Genomic DNA, 20577 nt, shown 5'->3' with positions numbered 1-20577 from the left:
CTGCGGGGCGGGCCGGGCTCCGCGGCTCCGCACCTGCGGCCCGGCGGGATTTATGGGGCTGCGGGGGCTGGACCCTGGCGTCCTCCGAGCCCCCGTGCGGAGTCCCTCCTGCCTGCTGAGCCCCCGGAGCCTCTGCCCGGATCCTTCCTCCGGGCACCGGCATCTCAAAGGCTTTTTAGCCTCACTCATGCGGTTATCCCGGCCGGGGCACGGCCCTGGTCCGGGCCGGGGCTGTGGGAAGGGCGCAGCAGCCGTTCAGGCTGTTCCCTGCCACAGGGTTCCCAGAGCCACTTTGATCCGTGTGAGTGTCTGGGGGGTGGAGGGGAAGGGGGGGTAAAAACATTATCAGTGGAAGAGCAGCTGTTTATTTTGATACGGAGCCGGTTCTTAGCCGCAGGCACCGTTTGCTCCGTTCTTGCTCTTCAGGCAGGGTGGGAAAGGGGAAAGGGGAGGCTCTCCGTTTATTCCGGTTGTTTACAGCGGCTGGTGATGGCCAGGGAGAGCCAGGTCCGTCGCCCCTCGGCGCCCGCCCGGGCCTTTTCCCAAGCGTTCCCGGGAAGGGAGGAGGCTCTGCTCGGGACATCCGACGGGATGGAGCGGAGGCTCCGGCGGGGGGAGCCCAGCTGCCCCCTCCGCTGCTCTCCTGGGGGGGCCACACCGCTCCCAGCCCGCGCCTCAGGCCGGCGTCTCGGGGATGGCACCTCTTGGTTGTGGGGTAGCAGAAAAACCCGAACTCAATCCTAAACCCAGCCCGGGGCTTTCCCTGCCCTGATGCGCCCCGAACCCGGAGAGTCCCGGCGCTGTCCCGGGCTCGGCCGCCAGGTGGCGCAGCGGCCCCGCGCCGAGGGGCGGCCCCGGGGGCGCGCCCGGGCCGGGGGTCCAGGGGGTCCCCAGAGGGTTCCCAGAGGGTCCCCAGAGCTTTCCCTGGTGGTGACCCTCTGTCGCGGGTCGCCAGAGGGTTCCCCGTACTTGTGGCACCATCAGGGATCCCAGTGGTTTGGTTTCCTGCAGACAGCAGGAGTGGGGGATCTCTGGCAGGTGCCCCTCGCTGTGCCCACCCTCCATCTGTGCCCTGAACCTTTCTGAGGGCGTTTGAGGGGTATTTGCTCACTTTTTCTGTTCATGTGTCCATGTGAGCAGCTGTTGGGGACCTGGTGCCATTCCCCAGCTTTGTGGGTTCTGCCAAAAATGCTCCTGTTACACCTCCAGAGCCCCCCAGAATGCAGGGAACGCTCGCTCCGAGGCGCCTGAGCCCCCACAAGCAGCCTGAAGCAGCCATGCTCTGTGCTCTGCACGGAAGGTCTTACATTGCTCGGGGAATGTAAGATGAGTGATGAATAATTTCATCATTCAATTAATGGATGAAATCATGCAGGAAAGGCTGCTCCTCTCCCTCCCTTTGGCGTTGCTGTAGCTGGCGACGTGAGCACAGGTACATCTGTCCTTCGCTTCCCAGTGATTCCTGTAAATGGCCCTTGCCTCCAGCCTTGGGCCTGGCACGCTCGGTAATTCTTTGGAAATGAGATCTAATTAAAATGAGACAGCGCTGTCGAGGGACTACCTAATTGTCTTTGCAAAATGACCTTGTGGAGATCCTGGCTGGGTTCCCAGCAGAAAGGTGTTGCCAGTGCAAAAAACCCTGTGCGGCTGGGGGGAATCACTTCGAGACTTTTGGGAAACAATTCCCCAGGCTGGGAAATAATGAGCTGGTGGAGACACTGCAGTGCTGCTGTGCCTGGGCCAGCTCGAGCTGTGCTCCCCTCCCAGGCCATGCCAGGCCTCAGGGACACTCTCAAAATGGCTTTAAAGAGGCCAAATCCATGTGGGGTTCAGCCAAGGCTGATGCCAACAGGTTTTCCTGGGGTTCCTTCTGTACTCCCAGCTGTCCATATCAGAGAGAAGGGGGAGTAATTTGGCTGTTAAAGCCTCAGAGGCATCCAGGATCCCAGGTGATGGATTCAGAACTGCCCACAGCTCTGAGCTTGCCCCATCCCATGTCTGCTCACTCTGGAGATCCCACTGGGCACCGAGGGCTGGCACCATGGGGATGCTGCCAGGGGAGGGTGTCACCAGCCCCCTTTGTTCCTACAGAGCCCCTCATCCTCGGGAAAGTTTTGGGATGAGATCTCTCCTGGTCTCGCAGCCAGCAGGAGAGCAGCCAGCCTCCACGAGAGGGAGCGTTTGCAGGGATTTTTATTCCAGCTGGGTTGTTTTGGTTTTCCCCCGTTGTTTTAAAGCACAGACGGTCCCTCCGGCTGGCTGAGCCCTTTGCCTGTGTGAAATGCCCGTTTTTCCTGGTGTGGGGGAGAACTGGGCAGAAGCCTCAGCTTTCCTGGAAGAGTTGTCACATTGTCACAGTGCCATGTGCTGTGCTTTGGTGACATGAGGGGAAGCTGCTCTCTCCCTGCCTGAGGGGCAGGGTCCTGTCCCATGTGAACAGGAGGAGGTTTTCCTCCTTTTGGCTCTGTTAAAAAGGAGAAGTCTCTCTTACTGGGGTGACTGGGGAGTGTTGTGGCTGGTCTTGGTCAAGTGTGGGGCAGAACATGAGCAGCCAAGCTGGCCCCCCATCATGGATTGTCCTTGACCACGTTCCCCAGGCAAGGATGGCTGAGGGGATCCTGACCCTGGGACACCCCAGTGTGGCTCCTTGTGGCAAAAAATGGCCTTGGCAGCTCACACACTCAGCCTGTGGCCTGAAACTCCCATTTCAGGACTGGGAAGGGAAGCCCACCCCTCCCCATCTCGCTGCTCCCCTCTGCGAGTGACTTTGAGACTCCACCAATGCTCGTGATCCTTCTAGAACAGGAACGGGCTGTTTATGATTTCCCAAGTGGCTGCTACAAACCCAAGGCCAGAGCTCCCACCTCTGGGGGCACAGGATCATGTCCGGGTGCCTCGGTGGCCGCATGAGCTGTGGGTGGTTTGGAAGGAAGATGCACAAACCCGCTGGAGGCCTGGGAGGGGACGTGGCCCTGCCTCCCCCTGCGTGTCCCTGGAGCCTGGGAGAGCCCAGACTACCCTATCTGCAAATTGCAGAGCAGATTATCAGCGAGCACGTCTGAGATTAAAGACCCCTCTTCATGTCTGGCTCCCCCAGAGCCGGGGAGGCCGGAGCTGAGCTCGGTGCAGACTCTTTGGCACCGCGGGGCTGATTGCTGGGGTAACCTTTTGCTTGGCTGCAAGAAGCGAGGAAGGCCCAGACAATCTTCAGTCAAGGAAAGGAAAAACAGAAAAAGAGAAGGGAACACACAACAACAAAGCCAGTTCATTCCGGCTGGGTGGTGGGAGGAAATTCAGGCACGGCTTCGAGATGCTCCGGTTTGTGTGGGCTGGGGCAGGGAGAGAGTTCCTGGGAGGGTTTGTCCCTGTGCTCCTCTTCAACAGGCATTTGGTACTGGAAATTCTTGATGGAGAACCCAGTGAGAAGCCCAGAGGTGGTGGATTGGCAGCCCTGGGGCTGCTCCTGCAGAGCTCACACGGGCACAGCCCCTGGATCACAGAGCCTGGCGCTGTGCAGGGAGCGCATCCTCAACAAAGCAGAGGGAGATTTTGCCTGAGAGTGCTCTGGGAGCTCTGCTTTGGAGAAATGGCAGAGAATTCTCTGTATTCTCGCTGGCAAAATGTGTGCCCAGCTGCTCTGAGCAAACCTGAGGCTTCGGAGGGTGCACAGCCGAGAGCTGGGATAGTCCTGGCCAGCCAGAGTGGCTTAACAGGCTTAGAGCAGCGTAGTTCTTATAAACAATCACATGAATTAGCACAAATCTCATTAGATCCCTGCTTCTCCTGGCCTCCTGTGTTCCTAATGCCCCTCACAGGGGTTCTCTGCAGGCGAGGAGTGAAGAAATCCTTTCCAAGTAGAAAGACCCGTAGCATTTTGAGTTTGCTTTCCTCAGAACCATTTCCATTATGCTTCATGCACAGGAGAGCAGGAATCTAATAGGTAAAAAGCCATTCAAGGTCCTTGGGTATTTTAAACCTGATTTAAAATTTCGGCTGCTCTGTTAGAGCTGATGATGCCCAGGGGTGTCTCCCCTGTCGAGCAACAGGCACGGGGTGATTTCTCTGCTCTGATGTGCTCCAGACAGTTCTGCTTGCCCTTGGCTCTTGCTCTTGGCTGCCTGGCGGCCTGGCACCGTGGGGAATGGGGCAGTCTGGGCACGGTTTTACAGCCTGTTCCATTGGGGGTGTAGTGGAAGGCCTGGTCAGTGCTCAGGGAATGTGGGAATAGCAGATTTAGCCTGGAATGCTTCGGGGAAGGGAATTATTTTCCTTCTGTTGGGGCTGTGCATGCCTGCTGCATGCTGCCCGCTCGAGGGCAGTGCCACCCTCCAGTCTCCCATTTCTCCTCCCAAATCACTGCAAGAGGAAAGACAGAGGAGTTTCCCTTTTTCCACAGCCACAGCTGCTCCTGGGGTGAGGCAACTCCGCTGCTTGGACCGGGCCTGGGCTCCTGGGAGTCGGGGCAGGAAACAACACAGGACCTTTAATGATTTATTTAAAAAAAAAGGTTTTTACATCTCTGCTGAAAGTCTGTTGCTGCTTCACCTCTCGGCAGAGGAGAGATGTGAGCAGCAAAGGACCGGGGCAGGCAGCAGAGCTTGAGAAAGCAGCTCCCCTGGGAGCCGGTCTCTGGCGGAGCAGCCCGGGATAAGCGAGCATGAGAAAAGCAGGCTTAGCCCTCCAGTCACCCTTCAGATGCGTTTCCGGCTGCTTTTCATCTCGCTCCGAGTTTAAAAGCCATCCTCTTCCAGCGCCGCCGCTGCCGCCAGCCCGGGCAGCGCTTCAAAGCGGGGCTGGCTCCGGGGGAGCGGCGCTGGCCGGGTCCCCGCCGGGTCCCCAGGGCACCTGCCAGCCCCGGGGACACGGGCACGGGCGGGCTGTGCCCTCCAGCGATGCCCCCTGCTCTGGAGCCCGTTCCCTCCCGGCTCTGCACAGCCTGCAGGGACAGCGCTGTTTGCGGGGGGCTCCTTCCCCAGACGCTTTTTGTCCCCCTGGTGAGCTCGGCCCTGCAGTGGGGTCACTGCTAAGCCAGGCACCGATGTCTTCTTGGACTTTTGCACCCCTTTTTACATCCCACTTTCCTAAATTTCCTCTCCTCCCCTGCAGCTCTCTGTGGTGTGCCTGGGGATGAGCACAAGCAGGGGTGGTCGGTGACAGAACTGTCACATTCCCGATATTGGGGGACACCAGGGGGTCCCACAGAGCGTGTCTGTGGGGTTTGGCGCTTGGAGCACCCCGAAACAAGAGGGGAAAGAGCAGAGTCCAGCAGAGCCATGACTGTGCTGGCCGTCAGGGTGGTGGCTGTGGCTGTCACAGCTCGGAGGGTGCTGGTGGATCACCCCTGTCACAGAGGGACACAGAGGGACCATGGCCAGCAGCACTGGGGTTCTCCTGCATCCAGGTGAGGGCTGGGAATGGGATCTGCTCCTCCCTGGATCACCCACAAGTGATTTCACCCCTCTGGTGCTCTGGGCAGAACACCTGAGTGTTCTCCAGGTGGCAACACCTGAGTTTGGAGGCAACACCTGAGTTTGGCTCCAGGACAGAAAGCAGAGAGGGGCCAGGTGGTGTGAGGAGCCCAGGATGAGCTGCAAACCTCCTTGATGGAAATCTGCTGCCCAGCCTCTCCTCTCCTTGACTCTTCATTTGTTTGCCAAGCCCCTGGATGTGGTTCTCCATTTTCTCCCAGAGTTTTTGCTCCAGCAGGTCTGTCGGGAGAAGTGCCCTCACTGCTCGGTGACAAAACGCGTTCTGGAGATGGAAAAAGCTCTTTTCAAGGAAAACATGACATTTCAATGGAAAAGTAACTTTGCATGCTGTTTCTAATTTTAAAGCTCTGCCTTGGAATGCTCCCATGGACTTTGAAATCAGAGCTGGCTCTTATGCTTTCCAGGTTTTATCCACCTTTCCCATATAATTTCAAATTGCTCCCTCTGTTAACGAGACAATTCTGCCTTGGTGGATTTTGCATAGACTGCTTCCAAAGCACAGTTTCCCTTACCCCATCCCTTTTTTCTGTGTTTTCTTTCCCCCAGCTCTAGACTATAAATACCTTTAGGCCAGACTGTGGGAACTGCACAAAGCCCTGTACCTGGCTGATGCCTGCTGAATGGATGAATGAATGAATTTTCTTCCCGGTATTGCTCTGGACAGAGATTAACTCTTGAAGCCACATGCTACAAATTAATGCATCTGCTCATTCCCAAAGCATTTCATCCCCATTAAACCTGCTAGCATTAATTTCCCCCTGTTAATCTGACCCGTGCCATGAGGGAGGAACGCTGGTGGGCTTTGCCCCCTCTATTTTTGCAATCCTGGTTTGTCCTCACCGGGTTTAACTTGTAAAAGCAGAGGAGCAAAACCAGCGGTGAGCCAAGCGCTGCTGGAGCCAGCAGAGGGGAGGCGAGAGCAGAGATTCTGCCTTTCCCCGCTTGGCAATAAAGTTCGGGGGAAGGGAAAAATGGCTACTGGGTTATTTCTGTTAATTCCCCAAAATAAGAGCTGATAGTGCCAGCGGTGCTGACAGCAGCCAATGCCATGGCAAACCAGCAGTGGCAGATGAACCCGGGGGCCAGGCAGAGGCTGGAGGGTTTTCCCCATCCCTTATCCCTGCTGAGAGCAGCATTATTTTTTTCTTATAATTATTCTATTATTTCTCCTGCATTATTTCTCCTGCATTATTTTTCCTGCATTATTTTTCCTGCATTATTTCTCCTGAATTATTTCTCCTGCAGCATCGCAGTGCAGCCCCAGAACCCCCCTGCCCCTGCTCTGGGTGGATGCAGCACTAAACCACCCCAGCAGTGCCCAAATTTCCCTGTGAGCTCCAGGGCCACGTCCTGCCACCCCCTGTGGCACCCAGCACCCTCTGCCTGGCACAGCTCCTGTCCCACACTCCGGGAGAGCAGGGAATATTTACACTGGGCGATGCTATCGTAGTGCAGCTCGAGCTGTCCCTGGAGGTGAAGCACAAACAGGTTCCCTGCAGCGAGGTCACTCCCTTAACAGGTTCGAGTGGGTTTCACTGTAAAATGAATTTATTTCAACAAAACCTTTTTTGATAAATTAAACCAGCACCGCTCTGTGTATAATTTCTATAAACAATCTTCTCTAATGTTTACCTAACCTGGGCATGCAGAAACTCTTGCACGTTAAATATTAGATGAAAAGAGGCTATGAAACCTTTAAATAATTCCTCTTTTTTTTTTCTTTTTCCAAAGCAAGAAAGCCAGAGTACCATGGGAAAAACACTCTGATGCTGCTGAGCTGAGGGTTTTTTTGGCTTCTGCCAAGGGTGAAGGGAGACAAACCCCTCGTGCTGCCATGGCTTTGGGTTGTTTCTGTGTTTCCAGGGCTGCAGCACGAGGTTCACTGGATTTACAGGGTGCCAGCACCCATCCACCTGTGTTATTTGAGGGTTTTGTGGATACTGGGATTGCAGGATCTGTCCAAAATATGTATTAAAAATCAGCTTATCTTCCACTGTCTATCCAGTGGCTGGTGGTGTGATGATTTATCCCCTGTGTGATACCTGCAGGCTCCTGGGAGGCTTGGCACTCACAATTTGTGAATTTACCACAGAGCATTCATTAATTCATTAATTAGCGGTCTAATTTGCACTGCAGGTGCTGGCTGGGGAGAGCTGAGGACTGCTGGGGTTTGAGGTGCCCTGGAGCTGTGCTGGGTCATTTGTTGAGGGGTTTGGATGTTCTCCCTCAGCCTCCCGGACTGCAGAGCACCCTACAAAGGTGGACTTGACTTCAGTGAGAACAAACTGTGCAGCTCATAAAAGAGAGCTGAGGTGAGTGAGAGATCTGCCTGCAGCAAGGCTAAACATGGCCTGAGGGGGTTTGGAGGAGTTTGGGTGAATTTGTGCTCTTCTCCAGAAAGGAGGAAGGTGGCAGTGCCTTGGATTTGTTCCTGCACAAAGCCCCAGCCTGGACAAAATATCAATATATTACTATATATCAATATATAATATTGATTATAATATATAAAATATATCAATATATTTTTCCAGCTTTGCTCCTTGAGGTCAGGTCACTCCACTGGCTCAACCCCTCCTTGGGCTGGAAGAAGGGGATTTTTTTCCTACTCTTGTAGGAAAAAAAATCTTAATCCTGAGTAATCTTTGCTGCATCTGACTTCTCCCTAAGAATCACTGTTAAATGAGAATAGGGGGAATGTGCTTTGCAATTAAATACAGCTTAATTGTGTTGGAGGGAGGACAGCAGCAATGTTCCTGCTGAATAATTCAGCATTTAGAGGTACCCTCACATGCAAGTCCTGCTCAGGTCCGTGGGTGGGGCTTGGAGCAGCCTGGGGCAGTGGAAGGTGGGATGAGATGATCTTTAAGGTCCCTTCCAACCCCATCATTCTGGATTTAGTGAAAGGAATGATGCAGAACCACACAGGAGACAGGAATGAGATCAAGCAGGTTCCAGCTGATGGAGCTGTGAGAGTCCCACCTGCCAGGGGTGAGACCAGGGCAGGCTCAGAGTGACTTTTGTCACTGAGTGCAAAAGCACAGAAACCCCTTCTGCTCTGGGCAGGGAGAGCCTGCAGTGAGCTCATGTGTTACTCCAGGGTTTTGTGCATGCTGGGATTGCAGGATCTGTCCAAAATATGTGTTAAAAATCAGCTTATCTTCCAAATAAACCCTCAGAAATTCCAGTATCTCCAAGATGTGCTTGGAAGTGATTTATTCTTTTTGCTTTTGGTGTTTCCTTGACGCTTTTCAGCATTATTTTTAATGATATTGTGTTACCAGAGATCACTTTTGGTGGATAACACAGTATTTATGGAGAAACCAACAGCTAAATCTGGTTATCATTGACGTTGCTTATAAAATACACATAGCAACCAAGATACTGACCACGGCAGTAAATTGAAAATATATTGAAAACATAAAGCATTCTTCCAATTTATTAGTAATATAAAAATATATATATTTGGGCAAGTTTTTCTCCCCCACCCTTGATAAAAGGAAAGATCTAGAAGCCGTTGTGAGGAAATCTGTGGTGGTGCTGGTCCCGAGGCTGGCGTGGTGAGGAGGGTGAGAGGGGTGCTGGGTTTTTTTGGGATTTCAGATAGCAAACAGCCCCAGCTATGGGGCACAATTTCATTGCCAAAGGCGTGTGGAGATGCTGCCTCAGGGTTTTTGCTGATCCCCCTGGTCCTGAGGGGTCCAGAGTGTGGATTTAGGAGGGTTGGTGGCTTTGGAGTGGTGGCATTAAAACTGATGATTTTGCCCTACTGGCTGCAGCCCCTGGTTCTGGTTGAGGTGACCCCTCTGCCCTCACAGCACTGCACATTTTGGGCACGTTGTGGAAGGGTTAACCCTGGCAACTGCTGGGTAAGTGTAAAAATATTAATAAGGCTGCTGCAGGTCGCCCTAAAATGGGAATTTATGGTGGTAGTCAAAGCTAATGTTTGGGATCAATGCAACATCCCTTCTCAGAATGAAAAAATAAATTAAACTGACCGTCATACAGAGGGTATGTAACCAAATCAATCATGTTTATGGCATTTAATCAAAACTTGATTCAGTTAAATGTATTCCATATGATAGCCCTGTGTTTCAGGGGATGCACACCTTGCTGGGGAGGCTCAGAGCCCTGTGCTGCTCACCAGAGCCAGGGCTCAGCCCTGTGTCCTTGCACATTAATGAGATTAGGGGTGTTCATTTGTAGGATGCTCTGAGCAGAGGGTGGAGGGGTGTCTGTGCACCCAGGGAAATGATCACAGGGCTTTGCTGTGGATAAATTATTGGTGTTTAGTGGCAAAGATCCCAGTGACAAACACCCCAGGGCCCTGTCTGCTCACTGCAGGCTCTGTCTGGAGGCTGAGGTGGTACACGGCTTCTGTGGTGGGACAAAACCCGCCCCAAACCCCAGGTGGGGCTGAGGGATGCAGCCCAGGCACGCTGGTTTATGCCATGCTGAAATCACTGAGTTAAAAACGTCTTTGAAACATTCATTGAATCCATCAAAGGCACGTCCTTCTCTCCCTTCTCTTGCCACCATCCCACAGGAGCAGGTCCTTGGCTGCCTGCACCACCAGGCACTGTGTTCCCATCCTGGGAGGAGGATTTGATCCCACAGACCTTCCTTCTCCTCCTGGAAGTTGAATATTAGAATTCTTCCTAGCTGCATATATAATTCACTACATTAATCTTCCCTTAAAACGTGCTCCTTCCACAAAGCCCCTCTGTATTGATCCAACAAAGACAATTATATATTATGGGGGGAGAGGCAGAAAGAGCTGAAATATTTGAGATTGGCCCTTCTGGGGGATTTATGATGTGTCTGAACTACAGTGTCTGCCTATTTTTTATTCTAAGCCTCCATGACAGGGGTCATGTCTTCCTCCATACACTGTACAGCGCTGTGCACAGCGATGGGGCTCTATTAAATGCTCAGGATGATTAATCACTGCCTATAAACACACCTCTGGTGTGTGCATCAGCAAACTCCAGCCACAGGTACTGCCTGTACCTGCCCACGGCCCCTGCACGGCGCTGGGCAGCGTGGCCTGGCTGTGGGGTGCTCCTTGGGCTGTGCAGGATGTTTATCTGGAGATCTTCCTGAGCTGGATTTGTTCTGGTGCTCAGTTTTTCCCAGCCCAGCTGGTTTCAGTGGTTTCCTGAGAGGGATGAAGTCCTGGGGTGTGTCCCAAAGGTGATGCAGAGCACGAGTCTGGGGGGATTTCTGGAGATTCCCTGCATGGGAGCCGATCACTCTCTGGGCATGGAGATCCAGGCTGTGAGGATGCAGGATCTCCCTCTAGAAGAGGGATTATATTCCCTCTCCATCCACACACCCCAAAATCAGGAGGCAAAGCAGACAAGCTGAGAACCTCGTGAGTCAGGGAACGAGAAAATAACGAATGGGCAGGATGGATTGTTTGTAAACGTGTGTGAGATTAATGAGCAAAGGCTTCTCCATAACACAGAAGGCATGAAATCAATCCTGCTCTCCGAGAATAATGAGGGAATCAATAGGATTACGAGGTTAAGGCCGGAGTAAACCTGAATGACAGCTGCAAAATAAATTTTATTTGGAGGACGTGGCTGGGGTTAAATGAAATGTAATAAATAATGTAAAGCATTTAAGGGGTGGGGAAATGGTCCAGAGATGTAAGGAAGAACAGAAGGCCCTACAGTGGCTAAACCTGCCCGGTTTGTGCCCACAGTGTGTTTGTACAGGCGAGTGATGAGTGTGACACACACCCTGCAAGGTCGTGCCCTGTCCCCTTGCTGTCCAGGACAGGGACAGGAGCAGGGGGGTGGCAGTGGTGCCACCAGGACCTGGGGCTGCAGCAGTGGCACCGCTGCAGGACAGGGATGTGGATGTGTGAGCTGCAGTCCAGGGTGCATTTAGCATTGTTTGAGCTGCAGGTTTGTTCATCCCTTTCCCCCTGCACTCCTCTCCTGGTGTCCAGCTAGGAAAAGCCAACTCTGACCCCATCCCATCTCCCACAGAGCTCCTGGAGCTGCTGCATGGCACAGAGACTGCCCAAAGCAAGGCTCACACCACCCCTGCCATGGTCACTGAGGGGACAGGGACCTTTCTGGATGCAAGAGCCTGAAGTTTTCCATTTATTCCCCTGTGGTGGGCATGTCTCCTCCTGCTCTGTGCTCCAGGTACATGATGTCCTGCTGACCTTGGCTTTGGGGAGAAATCTGTGCAGGTGGGTGCAGTGCTGTGATTTCAGGTGGGTGCTGCTTCTCCTGGTGGGTGCTTTGGAGCTTGAAGCTTTTTTGGAGGTTGACACCCAGCCTGCTGCTCCCTGAGAGCTCAGACACTTCCAGTGCCTCCGTGAAAATGGAGCTGCTCTGAAAAAGCCTCAGGGGTGGGTGCCAAATCGGTGTGGAGCTGTAAATGGCTGCCCCGAGTTTTCTGACATGATTAACTCCTGCTCCTCCCTGCTAGCTCTCGGGGAAGGAGATTGGGAGTTCCTGGGATGTGGTCAGTGATGTAGAGGCAGAGCCCAGCCCAGGGAGGTGTCAGCTGCTTCTGCCCCCGAGGAAAAACACATCCCACTCAGGAGGAGCAGCTCCGAGCAGGGATGGGACAGCAGAGATTTTTTTGCTCTGGTGTCACCACGTAAAACCCTTTCTGCTCCGTTCTGGGGTTGATTCCCCCGGTTCCAGCAGGTTACCCCGAGCCCCAGGGCTTGTTCTGGTCAGATGGTGCGTGTGAGGCTGAGCCCTCACGGCTGCTCCCTGTGTTTTTGCAGTGTTAAGGGTGTGACTAACAGGGCAGTCCTGCCTGCACAGTGCCCGCTGACAGCAGCCAGCCCTGGGGAGGGCCAGCACAAAGAAGGAAATGGCTTCAGTTTGTCCCCTGGCCAGGGGCTGGGCTCTCCCTGTGGAACATCCCCGCCGTGCTGGGTGGGAGGCTGAGGAGCTGGGTTTGCCTCCTGCCGCCCTTCCCGGAGCTCGGAGTGTCCATCTGTCCGTCCCGGGGTCACTCTGGGTGGGACCTGCCCTGTGCAGGGGATGGCCCTGAGCACCCTGACCCTGCTGTGTGTCCCTGTCACTGCTGGTGGCTCACCCCACTGCCATGAGGAACCCCCTGTGTGCTCAGGTGGGTCCCCAGCTGTCCCTGTGTGTCCCTGTCCCTGCACGGTCCTGTAGACCCACCTGCCTCCCATACGAGACCTTTCCTCAGCAGAAAAATGCCTTTAAGTTGCCTTCTAATAGCTCCTGTAAATCTTATTTTATGCTGAAGCTAAAGATACGTTTATTATTGTCAGGAAGGAGGAAGAGCTGGTGAATCCCTGACTGGCCCCAAAACCAAGTGACCTGGGAAGAGCAGAGAGAGAAGGTTGAGGGCCACGGACATCCCTCATCATTTGGGGACACAGCAATGACACCAGGTCAGAACCTTGGGCTGCTGATGGGGGGCAGATCCCCGTGCCTGGGATGGGCTCAAGAAATCCCGGCTGCAGCACCAGGCTCAGGAACCAGGCTGGGGATACTCAAATCTAAGAACCCAGGTGCTTGTTTTCCTCCAGCACCTTCCATGCCATAAGAAACCATGCAGGGTACATATATATCTGTATATAAAAATGTTTTTATTTAATATTTTTAAACCATTGCACAGGCAACCTCAATCCCAAATCCCAGCCCAGAGGTCAGTGGAGAATTGGCCTTGCACCTGCAACCTGAAACCAGCTCTGCCTGGCTGGAGAGCCTCACGCTGCGCCACTAATGAAGGGTTCAGGGGTTGTTTTTCTTTTCTATTTTATTTTGAGGAGCTGTTTTGAAGCGCACGGCCAAGAGTGGGAATTTCACAGGGTAAACAGAAAAGCTGCTCTGAAGTTATTTATTGGTTCTGTTTTCCAGCACGTGGACTAGTATTGATTTATTTTGCAGTGTCTCCAGAGGCTTCTTCAAGGTTAAAATGTAGACATTGCATGTTAGGCTGGACTAAATACTGGCAGGAAAACACATTTGGCTCCTTTAATTGGAAAAACATACTCCTTTTGTCACCCTGAGGCCAAGGCTCTGCCACAGCAGCACAGGCAGGGCAGGGGAACCAGAGATGCTCTGGTTCACACTTGCCTGGGGAATTCAGTGGGAGCACAAAGGTCCCCACCAGCAGCTCTGGGGTCCCACCAGGCCCAGAAGGCAATTCCTGGAGGGAAGGTGGGGGTCAGCAGCCGTTCCAGGTGGGGAAGCTGGGTGTGAGCTTCCTGCTGACCCAATTGAAGCTGTTTATAGGAGCCACCATGGCCAAGCTCGGTCCCAGCTTCAGTTTTGCCTCTGTGAGCTGCTCCCAAAGGGCACCAGGGGCTGAGCAGGATCCCACAGCCCAGAGGGGACAATGCTGGTCCCCACAGCTGATCAGGGACTCACCCATGTGGAAATACTCCACACCAAAAGTAGGAGACTCACACATGCCAACCTCAGGCCCCACTGCCCTGTTTTCTGTCCCTACATTTGCAACCATTATTCAGCTGGAGAAGGGGATGGAAAATGGAATTCTTCATCCCTGAGAAGCACCCACATCCTCGAAGTAATTTCCAGCCTCTCTGCTGCTTGTGCCCATTTCTTTGGCAGGTTAAGGGGTCTGCCCAGGCCACGGAAGGAGGCAGTGTCAGGGTGGCTGCTGCTGCCACAGGATCCCCTTCCCCGTCATTCCCGAGCCGGGAGCGACTGCGTGCAGCCAGGATGGAGGTGGGGAGCTCTGCCGGGAAGGTACAAGCTGAGGTTTAGAAATCATGATGTGTGAATTGAAATGGGAAGCAACGGATCTCGGGAATCACCGCAACTGCTACAAGGTGTTCCTGAAGCTGTCAGCAAGCCATCTGCCCGCTCGCCCTGGGTAAACACGGCGCTCCAGCCAGCCCTCCTCGGAAAACCGGGCAGCGCGGGGGTCCCACGGGGTGATCCCCCTCAGGGCAGGGTGGCGGAGGGAGGGAAGGGGCTCCGGGGTGTGCGGGAGGAGGGAGCAGCGCTGCCTCGCTGGCTCCGGGGCTCTGGAGCGGAGCCCTGGCCGCGCCGCTCGCTCCTCGTAACTCATGGCACAGACACCGCCGTGGGGAGCCCGCGGCGGCCGCGCCGGGCCCGGCCCGCGATTTATGGCTCCGGGGAAAGCGACAGGCGGCCCGGGAGCAGAGCAGGAGGGGAGGAGAGGAGAGGAGAGGAGAGCGCCCGGGGTCAGGGGCTGCCCCGCTGCCTTCTCTCCCGCCTTGGCTCGGCCGTGGTCCCCGGAGGCACCGGGGAGGGTGAGGAGCACACCCGCGGCAGGGCACCGGGTGGGAAGGATGGCCAGGGTGCGTGGATTCTTTGATAATTTCAATGGTATTTTCAACTCGATGATTTCAGCATGGCATCCTGGGCCGCATCCCTCAGCCCCACCCGGGGTTTGGGGCAGGTTTTGTCTCACGACAGCTCCTGGCACGGGCTGGGCAGTGGGGATGTCACCCCCTGCCCATGGGGACGCGGTGCCACCGGCGTGCACCGTGTGAGCTGGTGCGGAGGCCGCGGGCTGGCCCCGCTCACAGCCCCAGCACGGGATTGGAAGAAGCTGCGTGACCCGGGGTGACACCGGTGGCTGGAGCGTCAGTGCAGCCCCAGAAACGCCCCCGATGGGTCGGGACTGCAGCGTCGCTGCCAGCCCCGAGGGCGGGAGCAGGAGGAAGGGCCCGTGGCTGAGAGAGACCGTGGGAGAGGGTCTGAGGGGCTTCTCACGGTTCCTCACGGGGTTGAAGGGCAGCTCTGGTCAGTGCTCGCAGTCCTGTGCTTGCTCTGAGCTCAGTTTCCCCCTCTGTGCCTCAGTTTCCCCCCTGTGCAGGGGACAGTCCCCAGGACAGTCCTTGTCCCCAGCTGCCCAGAGAAATGTGCTGAGCTTTGGTAATTCTGGGGCTGAGTGTGCTGAGAAAAGCAAAATTGTGGAAATTATGTGTATTTTTTCAAAATCAGTGCCAAGATCCACCAGTGCCTGGTGCAGCCATGCAGGGAAGAGTGGAGGGTCCCAACTTTGGGGACGAGCCCCCTTGTGAATGATGCTTGGTCCATGTCAGCCTGAGTCTTCCCGCAGTACCAGCCAGCACTCTCAGCCTTCCCCCTCACTCACAATTCAAAATAAATACAGAGAGTGAACATGACCTTGAGTGTATAGTCTAAAGCTTTTAAAACTCTCCTCTAATTCTTTTAACTTCCCGCTCATCTATCCTCTGCACCGGCCTCCTCATTTCTCTTTCTCTACAGTAAACTTATCCCCTTTCTAAAGTGCCCGGAGAAGACGCTGCAGATGAAATGTTGCTTTAGCTTAATTTCCTATTCCTAACATATGCTTTAATTAATGTCATTTGCTTTGATTTGCTGCCAGCATGGCAGTGCGGCACTTCCTTCGCTTCGTAACCTTAACCATAACCTTGTGGGAATGAGGATCAGGTGTTCCCGGCTGATTTCATCTGGTTCAGGGCATTTATCTCCAGCTCTGGGGCTTTTCTGCACTTTGTCGGTGGCACCATCACAGAGGGAAACCCACAGCGTTCTCCTTGGCTGGAGGTGCTGAGGATGTGCTGTGCATGAAGGATGCTGGTACAGAAAGTATTGAGCAGCATTATTTATCCATGTTTTTCACAGTTTCTAGGTTCAATTCGGAGCAGGGACACGGCAAAACAGGAGAAGGGGGATGGACCCCTGCAGCTCCTGATTTCAGGACCAGAGAGGACCATCCTGCTGCTGGCTCTGTGCCTGCTGTCCCCACAGTCCCTGAGGCTCCACGGCCAGTCTGGACCCCACTGCCCAAGGTGCTTCCTCAGGTCGATGTTCCCAACCCTGGCCAGCATTTTCCAGCCATTTAGCAGCACGGAAATGGATGAACACCGTGTGGCAGAGGTGGGGAGTGATCTTGAGGATGTCCCAAAGCAGCCAGGCCAGCCCCTTGACCCGCTGGCAGAGCTGCAGCAGCCTCATCACCCAGGGCAAGAGGAGAGGTCCCCGAGTGGATCCCTCTGCTCTGGTGGTGGAGCAGTGGTTGGGGTTTGGGGCAGAGCCCATTTTGGCCTCTTCCCTGCCTGGCTCCCAGGTAAGAGCAGGGAATGGCAGGGGCAGAAGCACCTGGGCTCCCTCTGGAGCTGTGGCTGGGCTGAAGTTCAGTCGTGCAAACCTCTGTGGGAGCATCTCCTGCTGTCCCCACTGCTCCTGCTTCTTCCCAAATTTCACCTTGTTGGTTTATGACAGGTGCAGGCTCATCCTGAGGATCATGAAATCCCTTTTCCATCCCTCTCTCTGTTCCCACTGCATGGTGAGACACTTGTGGCCTTCCTCCAGCAGAAGCTCCCTCATCCTCTCTGCACCACCAGGTCAGGGCTCTGAGCTGTTCTTCATGAAAAAAATCCTAATTTGAAGGATCTTTTTCCTTCCCCTCTCCTGATGGAGCCAGCTTGGTCCTTCAACCCAAGCAGAAAAGCACCAGAAGCTCCCACGACTTTCTGTAACTGCTTTGCTCCTTGCACAGCGGAGCCTGGAGGAAATTTTAGCAATTGTCTGTTCTGGCCCCAAATCACTGGCACTTGTATACAGCAGGCCTGAAATGGCCCCTTTCCCAGACAGCTCCTTAAGCAAGGTTTTCCTGTCTCTTTATTTAATGAATCTCAGCCATCCTTTCTCTCCTTGCTGGAGCCAGAGGCAGAGGCTGCTCCAGCATTTCATCCCTCCCCTCTCTCCAGTTTCTCTCATTCTACCTGCAGGAAATTTGGGGTCCCACAACAAGTCATGTCCCAGGAGGAGGAAATTCCCAGCTTCTGGGCCTCATCCCAGTTGGCTATCATTTCCCTTCCTGTTTGCTTCTGTTGAGAAGCTTCCCCAGGAATGGGAATGTGGGGCCTTTTTGCAGTTCTTATCCCTTTACTGGGGGGGCAATGGAACCCCTAGGATTGAGCCCTGCTTTCAGAGCAAACCCACTCCCTGGGCAGGGAGAAAAATCCCCAAAATGGAGAAGAACTTGTCCCAGGCCTGGTCCTGCCCCACTGCAGCCCAAGGAATGTGTTTCACATCAGTGTCCCGGGAGTGGGACGGAGGCATCGGAGGGATGTGACTGAGCAGGGAGCAGTGTGACTGAGCACCAGGGAGCCCTGATGCTCACTGCTGATGTGTGCTGCCCTTGGAAGCAAAACCCTTCCCCAAGGTGGCCCCTTCCCCCAACCTCCTGCTCCCCAGACCCCCACAGCTCCCTTCCTCTCTGCTCTCATCTGCCTCTCACCTCGCCTTCCTCCATCCCGTTGTGCCGCCTCCTCTCCAGCAGCTCCACATCCGGATGAATGTTTGTGTCTCTGCTCCAGCCTCTACACTCGGCCTGACTGCTCCTGCTGCTCCCTGCTCCCCTCTGCCCTTTGAAATCCTGGCTGCCTTCCCGTGCTCTCAAAGCCTCACACCCCTAAACCTGCCCCGAGTGATTTAGCCAGGACTCGGGACAGGACTGATCCCTGGGATGATGCAAGGTTCTCGTAGGCATCTGGCAAGGGTTTAATCCCCCAGGGCCCCTGTTTGCTCCTGGCTTAGTGTTTTCTGTTCCCTCCCTGTGGCTCCAGTGCTGAGCCCTGTTTTGACCCCCTGCCATGCTGTGGGTCCGGCCCTGGATGAGGGAGAAGGAGGAAAGATTCCCTCTGCAGATTCCCTCTGGGCATCACCGTGGGTGGAAGGGACTGGCCAAGGACAGCAGCAGGCCCTGGTGGGCTGTGAGGGCTTCCTGTGCTGCCTTGCTCAGGCTGTGGGCCAGGGGTTCTGGCCCCTGAGGGGCTCTGATGTTTGAACAAGTCTGTTTGGCCCCACTGGCCCTGGCTGCTCTGTCAGAGGATCACACTGTGCCAGGCTGCAGGCAGGGTCCATGCCCAGCTCCAGGGCAGAGACAGAGCTGGCAGCTGGCTGCCTTCATTCCTCACGCTGGGAATTTCTCACCCAGACCAGCATTTTCCTCTGTTTACCCTGGAGGACAGCGATTTCCCATGGTAATAACCTCCTCCTCATCCCCAGCACAAATTGAATAATCGCTTTGGGCACGACTCTCCCAGTGCCCCATCCCTGGATGGATCATGCCAAGGATGCCGTGTGGAGCCACAGCATGTTGCTCTGCCAGTGTACTGGGCTGGGTTTGCAGTACCTTAAGGCAGTTTCTTGCTCTGATGCAAGGCTTCAGACAAGCCTCTCCTCTTTCCTGCCTGCCTGGTGACGAGTGACTTGCAGTGCTGTCACTTGGTGCATTGATGTGCCTCTCATTTTTTGCTCACAGCCCAGGTGCTCCAGAGCAGCTTCACCCAGGAGGCTCCACGTGTCCTCCTCCCTCTCCACCAAGGTCCTCGCAGCTGCCCTGGGGGCTGCTGTCCCCTCTCCATGCACACATCTGGCTGCCACCCTGATCCACACCACTGCCAGAGTCCCTTCCCTCCCAGGCTGAGCTCCAGGCACGGAGGGACGGGGTGAGCAGAGCCCCTCACTCGCTGTGAGTGGCACAGCAGCGGTGGCAGGGCCTGCTCTGTCCCCACCCCGTGCCAACGCCAGCCCTGCCCAGACCCCATCCCACAGCAGAGTTTGAGTTTGCAGGAAGCAGTGCTGGATCTGGCACTGGAAGCCAGGCTGCAGAGAAATCACCATGCTCCGAGAGCTGGGCTTTGTTCTCCTTTTATTTTTTAAACCATCATTCCCATTCCAGCTCCTTTTGCCTGCTCCCATCCTCCAGCATGTAGTAGCTTTAGGGCTTTTTTCATTAAAATAAAAAAAAACTTATTGAAAATAGATGGAGGGGATTTGGGGGGTGTTTTTTTGTTTGGTTGGGTTTTTTTAAAATGTATGTAAATCTTGAAGTTAAACCAGAGCTTTGGCTGGGAAATACCACTGGGGAACATCTCAGTCTGACGCTCACCAGGGCAGTGATCTCTGGACTATTCGTTCTTACAAAGATTTTGCCAAACTCATGGTAAAAATCTCTTCCTTCAAAAAACGTGCAATTGATTCGGAATGTTGGGTTTTTAGATGCTACTTTAAAAAATACTAAGCGAGCATATTCAAAACAAAAATCCAGAGCATTCGGACAAATTTAGTTTTAAAAATTAAACCAATTCCACAGTTGTTAGCTTTTATTTCTAAAGTACTTAAACTTTTAAAAAATGTCTACATACATGAATATTCGTTCTTGGTTTAATTATTTCTGGATACAGGTTTAACATCGCCGGGCTGCATTTTGCATAGCTTTGTTTGAAATTACGAGGGGTGAGTACACTCGGCACGCTTGGATAAAATTAACGAATACCCCCCCAAATATTTAAAAACAAATCGGAATATGGTTCTTCGTTTGATTTACCCGGTTCCAGAGGAGCTTGGTGCGAGACTGAGCAGCACATTCGTTTACAGCGTTTTAAAACATTCGTTAAAATATTTACTTAACAGTTTAAAACAAAGCCTTAGAGCCTACAAACGTGCCCAGGTCAGGGAAATACGTGTGGATAATCGGGCTGAACGATTTAGAAGCAGAGAATCACTTGCATTTCAAACCGTGCATATTTCCAGTACCCCCTTAGTGCATCTATTTTAGGCAGATGCTTAAGATTAAAGGGCTGCACGTCAGCCCGTATCTTACCCACGCTTCCTTGTCATCGTTTCTTTGCGATTAAATTTTGTGTTTTCCTTTCAGCCTAGAAGTGTTTGGTACCAGTCTCTTGGCAAAAGAGCCTGAGGAATGGAAGGGTAAAGAAATATGACCCAGCTGCTATGCACAATGAGGTTTGTAAGTCCTTGTATGGTATAAATAAGCATATTACACAGTTATTAGAAATTTGGCACTGTCGCTGTTTAGAAGCAAGGCTCTGATGCTGTGTAATTCCTCCCGAGTCCATGCATAACTCAATATTAGCCTTCCATTCTTCCAGCCTTGTTACTGGCCAAATTCGGCAATTTTTTTCTCAGTACTCATCCATTCAAACCCTTCTCAGCAGTGTAAGCCGGTGAGTTTCCTCTCAAGTCAGTACATCTATGCCAACCCACGCGGTCCAGGCTCGCTCCTGCCTTTCCCCCCGCCTCGCACGGGGCTCTGAGCCGCCGCCGTCGGGGCCGCGCCGTTCCCT

The sequence above is a fragment of the Prinia subflava genome, chromosome 8, assembly GCF_021018805.1.
Source record: "Prinia subflava isolate CZ2003 ecotype Zambia chromosome 8, Cam_Psub_1.2, whole genome shotgun sequence".
Classification (NCBI taxonomy): domain Eukaryota; kingdom Metazoa; phylum Chordata; class Aves; order Passeriformes; family Cisticolidae; genus Prinia; species Prinia subflava.
This window is presented reverse-complemented; position numbering follows the sequence as displayed.